This window comes from Bactrocera latifrons, unplaced genomic scaffold (genome assembly GCF_001853355.1).
Source record: "Bactrocera latifrons isolate USDA-ARS-PBARC rearing strain unplaced genomic scaffold, ASM185335v1 scaffold_580, whole genome shotgun sequence".
NCBI lineage: Eukaryota > Metazoa > Arthropoda > Insecta > Diptera > Tephritidae > Bactrocera > Bactrocera latifrons.
In genome coordinates this window covers 5,853-13,385 of record NW_017537246.1, presented here as the reverse complement: position 1 = coordinate 13,385, position 7,533 = coordinate 5,853, and the positions used below count along the sequence as shown (strand labels likewise).

At 40.5% G+C, this 7,533-nt stretch overlaps 1 pseudogene; it reads right to left on the bottom strand.

The window, feature by feature from the left end:
* Nucleotides 1–6,734: 6,734 nt before the first annotated feature.
* On the bottom strand, nucleotides 6,735–7,221 carry LOC108974717 (annotated as a pseudogene).
* Nucleotides 7,222–7,533: the final 312 nt, after the last annotated feature.

Genomic DNA, 7,533 nt, shown 5'->3' with positions numbered 1-7,533 from the left:
TGGACCTCTAACATGATGCAAAAACATGCGCATACGAATGCATTCAAAATTCGTAACATATACGGTATAGACCAAGAGTATCCGATGCTTTAACCCCAGGTTGGTTTCGAAAAGGTGTACCATAAATACGACGACGACATTGTTTTTTTGAACTGTTCCATGTATAATTACGTGAACCTCAGAGTACAATAATGTCTTTGCAAAAGTATCATTCTGACAAARGTGAAAAAATGCAGGCAGYGTGGTCTTAGAAGGAGGTAAAATCCTATCTTGAAAAGCATTTTCATCAAAGAAGACACGCTGTCCGTTTTCTAAGTTACTGCAAGATGTGTAGCAGTGGGATATCTTTCATGTAATGGAAAGCCAAGAAGCCGCCATGCCGCTTTATTGCTACTGACATATCTTCCTACTGGATAAGTTTGTATTTCATTGAGGGCCTGGACAGCACCTTCATATCGGTTGATCACTTCCTTTATTGATATACATGCTAATATATATTTGCCACACATCTACATCACATTTCAACACCCCACATTGGAAGACAAAATCATCATAAACAAACAGCACACCTCACTCACCACTCACTTTCTACATCACACCAATACACTCAAACATGACATCACACTACCAACTAGAACACAACAACTTTCAAACAAAAAAAAAGGGACGGACAACTCCAGCCGCACTACACTTCGCTTTTTGCTTCCATACGAGTCGACACTGAATGAAACAACTCTGTAGAGTTTGGTTATACACTGAAAGAAAATATATACAAATATTTTACAAATTTACATTTTTTAAGTGAATATAGATTCAAAAGAATCTAAAAAATCTCCATTCTTTAATATTCCAAAAATGATTTCTGACGGTAAGAGTCCATGTACACCTGCAGAAGCTACACGCTCTAATCAAGGTGCTACAAAACAAATTCATTTCTGAGAGTGACTGTTTAGTAAAATACTGCACTCGATTCGCTTCTTCGCCGATGCAAGACAATTCTGAATCGGCGCTAGAAATAAAAAAGAAAACGATTGAAAATTTTTGAACACTTCTCCAAGCTGCATATGACGCAATTGTAGATACTCATACTTCAGATCTACCAGAAAACTTTAAATCTTCTGCTTACGCTAAATTTGAAAACTGCTTAGACCAGTATGAAGATACAAAATTTATGATCGCAGATCAGCTAAAACTTATTGAATCAAGTGCGCCTACCCATCATTCGAGAGTAGAGCTGCCACAAATGCAAGCCCAAGGAGCAAGTTCTGGCATTCACCTCAAAGTGCCAGCATGCGCTACAGAAATATTTCATGGATGTTATGAACAATGGCCTTCCTTCCGGGACATGTTTCCTGCCGGTTACATTAACCATCCACAACTATCGCAAGCGCAAAAATTGTATCATCTCCGATACAAAACAAAAGGTCAAGCGGGCGTAATAGTAAAACAGTTCGCATTAAGTGATGACAATTTCAATTTGGCTTGGGAAGCTCTAAAAGCTAGATACGAAAACAAAAGAATATTGGTCGACATGCAAGTAACGATACTCATGAACTTGCCGAAAATTGAAAAAGAAAAAGAAATTTCAAATGGTTTGTCGGTTCTAACGACACAAAATGTTCCCGCAGACAGCTGGGACCCTATTCTGGTAAACATATGCACGGCAGCATTACCAGAAAAATCATTACTTCTATGGGAGCAATCGCTCTCATCAAGAAGAGACTGCCCAACGTGGCAGCAAATGAAAGATTTCTTAATTGCCCAATATGAAATTGCGGAAAGGGTAGATAAAAAAACAGTCAGAACTAAAAGCGTTCAACACGACCTAAACAGAAGCTTCAATAGACCCCAAGAAAGCAAATTCAACTGCGTATACCAATATACCTCAAAGTTGCAACAGCAGCTCCTGAAACACAAAATCTCGAAATTTGCCAAGAGACACCATGCCGCTCAAAGGCATTAAAAACTCAAACGCTACACAGCGAGAATCAAAGTAAGGTATTACTCCCAACAACATTTGTCTCCATCGAACACAGAGGAGAACAAGCATTGGGATAAGATTTCACATCTGACTCTAGCAGATCCCAACCGCAACACCCCTGCTCAAATAGGACTTCTATTATGCAGCGATCTTATATCGCAAATTATATTAGAAGGTGTTGAAAAAAATTTCGAAAACACTCCTGTCGCAAAATCCTTTTTTCGGATGGGTAATAAGTGGGCTAGTTGCGGAACCTTTCACAGCAATGACAACTCAAGTTGAGGAAACCTCAAACGAGTACCTCAATTTACAATTGAGAAAGTTTTGGGAGTTAGAAGAACTCTCCCCCATTTCACTTACAACACCAGAAGATCAGTATTGTGAAGACTTTTACAAAGCTACAACTACTCGATCAGATAATGGTCGGTATGTCGTACGRCTACCGCTAAAACAACAATTTCCAGCCACACTCGCCTTAGGTCACTCTCGCACCTCTGCAATGCAGCAGTTTCTAAGTATGGAAAAAACCTACTTAGAAAAGGTCAGCTGAAACAAGATTATGATGGTGTCTTAGAAGAATACCTTCATTTAGATCACATGGAGGAAATAAGCCCGTGTGAAAAAATCATAAAAGGCAAATATTGCCCATTCTACTTGCCGCATCATGCAGTAGTAAAGCCTGACAAAAAAAACAACAAAAGTCAGAGTTGTCTTCAATGGCTCAAGAACCACTAGCTAGGGGAATTTCCTAAATGATATTCTATTTACGGGACCCACACTCCAACCAGATTTAATGCTCCTCATATTAAATTGGCGTATATAAAAATAAGTATTAAATGGTAATGTCGAAAAAATGTGTCGACAAATAGTCGTACATAAAGAAGATCAAGATTTTCAGCGAAATATTTTCCGAAAATCTGCCAATAGTCCACTACACGACTTTAAAGTAAAAACAGTAAACTATGGTGTAAACTGTGCTCCATACTCAGCCATTCGTATACTCCACGAACTGGCAGAAGACACAAAGTCAGAATTTCCTCTGTCAGCACAAGTGCTAAGAGCACAGACATATGTAGACGAGATCCTGTCGGGAAGCCACAGTCTTCCACTASTATACGATACCTTGTCACAGGTAATAAACGCCCTCAAGACCGCAGGATTTCCTTTAAAAAAGATTACAGCCAACCACCCAAATATTTTAAAAAAATATTCCTAAAGACCATTTGTTGGATACTAATTTCCTTATATTTGAAAAGGAAAGTACAACAAAAGCACTGGGCATTCAATGGAATGCGATATCTGACCAGTTTCATATATTACAGAGTCAATATCCGCATTATCCGCCATCAMAAAGAGAAAAATTTTGTCCTCTGTGGCGAAATTTTTCGACCCCGCAGGATGGCTTTCGCCAATTATGATACAAGCGAAAACAACGCGACGAACAAGTGAAACCTCTTTGCTTAGAAAAATGGTCCCAGTTCGCTAATAATTTGAACGACATCTCGCAGATACGAATTCCACGGTGGGTAAACTATTCCCCCGAATACAAAGTGGAACTACACGGCTTCTGCGACGCCTCTGAAAAGGCATATTGTGCCACTATATATGTGCGTACACAAAGCGATGTCGCAACTACAAACTAGCTGCAAAAGCAAAAGTTGCGCCTCTCAAAACGCTGAGTCTCCCACGACTTGAATTCTGTGGCGCTCTGCTACTAGCAAATCTAGCTTCAATGATGCAGACCCACTTAAATATAGCGAAATACAGATTATATTTGTGGTCCGATTCCGTAATAGTTCTAGCCTGGTTAGAAAAACCACCACATGCGTGGAAAACTTATATTTCTAACCGAACATCTAAACTACTTGACCTGGTAAGATCAGCCAATTGGCGTCACGTAGCCAGTGCTGACAATTCTGCTGATCTAGGTACAAGAGGATGCAAACATTTGCATCTCGCCACCTCCACCCTCTGGTGGAATGGCCCCCGATGGTTAACAGAATCTCCCGATTCTTGGCCACAATCGYCYATGCGCAACATAATTGCCCCAGAAAGTCGAAATATTGCCACTTATCACACAACAATGGATGATGCTGACATTCTTGAACGATTTTCATCGCTCCCCCGAGCACTCGGAGTAGTCGCCTCTATTCTCAAATTCGCAGAGCGACTCCAACTTAAGGCAAAGGGAGCAACTTGCCCCCAATGCGGTACATTGTCGCAAAAAGACTTACACAAAGCAAAGGTCGCTCTTATAGTGTCAACCCAAACGCGCTCCTTCAGCCGCGACCTGGGGTTACTAAGAGAATCGAAGCCACTTGACAAAAAGAGCTCACTCTTAGTACTAAACTCATTTATAGATACGAAAGGTCTGCGTCGTGCAAACGGCCGACTTGATAATTCCAGCCTTACTTATAATGATCGCCATCCCATTATAGTACCTGAGAAATCCTCATTTGCCACATTATTCATCAATCAATCAGAATATGAGAACGCAGTTTATGGCAGCAGTTCCTTCGCTCTGCCTTTCACCACCACAGGTGTCGACTTTGCTGGGCCTTTTCAAATAAATGTGCCCATGCTATCCCACCCTCATGAAAGGCTATGTGGCTGTCGTTGTCTGTTTTGCGACAAAAGCAGTACACCTTGAGCTCTGTACCAATCTGACAAAAGAGGCTTTCCTCGCGGCATTTGCTCGCTTCGTCGGACGACGTGGCTTTCCATCCAAAATCATGAGCGATAATGGTAAAACATTTATCGGAGCTCAAAGAGCCACARGAAAACAATTTGTGGATTTTATGAAACAAGTCTTACTTGACATTGTACAAAAATATGCTCCCCAAGGTATCAATTGGCAGTTTATTCCCCGAGCGATCCACATATGGGTGGTTTATGGGAATCAGCAATAAAAAGCTTCAAGTCACATTTCAAGAAGCTAGCTTTACTTATAAATTTAATTATGAAGAATTTACGACATTGTTACCCAGAATTGAAGCCGTTCTCAACTCACGGCCTCTCGCTGCCCTCTCGCAAGATCCATCAGACGTTACATCCTTCACACCCGGGCATTTTCTTAAAAGAGCGCCCATTCTGGCCACACCTGAGCCAGGAGAGGAGTCGCTTTCCTTATTAAATAGATGGGAAAGAATTAATATTCTCCATCATGATTTCAGTCTTCGATGGAAAGAAGATTATTTAAAGGACCTCCACAGAAGGTACCGGTGGAAAACACCAGAAAACGCGCTGAAGCTTGCAGATTGTGTCTTAATTCATGACGATTGTCTCCCCCCTACTGAATGGAGGCTTGGCCGCATAGAGAAGCTTTACCACGGCTCCGATGGTCACATTCGCGTTGCTGGTCTCCGTACGCAAAACGGAACACTAACTCGGCCGCTCATTAAACTATGCTTTTTGCCCACAGCCGATAAAATCGACACGTAAACCGTAAACAATAAAAGATAAATCGATATAGCCCGCAAAACGGACCACGAATAATATCTTAATGAATCACGAACGGGGCCTACACCAGCCCCTCGAAATCCCACTGCTACAACGCAACCAACCGTTGCCCGAAGTGCAATACGCGCAAATCCGACGCCGGTTCCAGCAGAACCGCAGCGCCTCCGATGCCCACTTTGCCGCTTTCAAAGGCTCATTCGGTTCACCAAGTAATGGAAGTGAAAATTTACCAGCGGAACAGCACATTCTAGCAGTTTCATCTTTCCATTTAAAAGCAGCGCAGTACTAACGTTTTTATTCATTGAGCCAATAACAATCAATGGATGATTAAGATATTCAGTTGAAAGATCACACTGAAGCCCACTACCATTAAACACAGCCCAATCATTACGCGTGGTCTAAATTCCTGTATTATGAATTCTTCTCGCCTGCGATTGTWCTGGTGTTTCCATCTCTTTTCTAGTTGTCTGCAATGCAGCTTGTCTTTTTAAATGAACTCGTGCTTGAAGAGGCGTTTCAGCTGCTCCCAAAACTCTTTGTCGCTCTCCTTGTCGTTGTCTTCTCAGCTTTGCGTGAGCCGAAGTTTCTTGATTTCGTGCAGCTTTTGCGGCACGGGCCCGCAATGAATTTTTGGATAGACCAGGTTTCCGCTTCCGAGGCATTTTCAAAGAAAAGCAGAGTAAGAGTTAACAACAGCGAGTAAGATCTAAAATAATAAAGTGACACCTAACCACAAAAATTAGGGATTACCTCAAAAATTTTAATAGTTTTATACTGCATGTAGCAACAGAAGAAAATAACAATAAATATAGAAAAATTAGGAACAGTTGAAACTATATTCAATTGAATTAGATATTGTCGTCACCGGCGGTAATACATTGGGACGGTATTACAGTATCCAATGTTAAAACTTCATTACTGTAATGCTAGATGTGGTTGAAGTATGGAAATTTGAAGATTTTTTTTTAAATTCTTTTTCCCGTCAAGTTATTTCTTAAATATAGAGTACCCTATGTTATTTCTACGGATAATACCTTCAAGAGTATACGTACGAGTAAAAAGTTTCATGATGATCGGTTAAGTAGTTTTTGCGTGAAAGCGTAAACAGCAAACTTACATTCGCATTTCGTGGGGATTATAATTACTTTCTGTAATGGCTTGCAATTTTTTTCCTCTACTTCTAACATTTGCTGTTTTATGGAATCCGTAGCAGCTATCAAATTCTCCATAGTTATTGTGTGCCCTCTAATTTCTTCCACTCCCGCTTTTTTCATATGGTTTTACATTTCTCTGCCTAGTCGTTGCATACCAGAACCTTTTCCTGAAATTCTCTTTGAATTGTAAGTTGTTCTTTTATTAAATCGGCTGTACATGTATCCGGTGACCTAGCAGTACGTCTAGGCAGTGCTGGACTGCAGGTCACTGATGGCATTGATACGTCGGCCTTTGCCTCATTGCCAACGTCGGCTGACATCGGTAAGGTCATGCTCACTGTATTTTTAATTCCACTTGTACTCGTCTCTAATGCCGTTAGTGTTATCACCGATTCCTCCAAATCGCTGAAATGGTGCTGCTTATTTCTGTCGCCACCAGCAGCTCCTTTTTATTTTCCACGAGTTTTCTTTTTATGTAGGCCTTCCAGTCAAGCCATACCTAATAAAAAATAAGTCAAACAAGCTTTAAATTATCCTGTTACAACAATAAAAAATTTATTATTTTACCTTCTTCCAGCTGGAAATATTTTTGATTGGCGGACCAACACTGTTGAGTTCTTGGTCCATATTGATCCAAAAAGCTGCCACTTCTTCTTAAGGGCACTTGGTAAAACCCTGCGCCATTTAAGGTTTTTGCTGTAACAATTACTGGTAACAAATATGTTATAGTTTGAGTTCAATAAAAAATTACATTTTCCTTTTTAATTTATTTCTCTGCTGGCAAAAACTTGTCGCACAAAAACTGCGAAAAAATTAAAAAATTTTCCGTTCCGAGTGAATTCAGTGAATGCCACTCTACGAATTTCGAACTTACGTTCGGAATTGTTCGAATTGCATAATAGCGATTTCGCATCTTTCCCGATAAAACAGTCTACGATG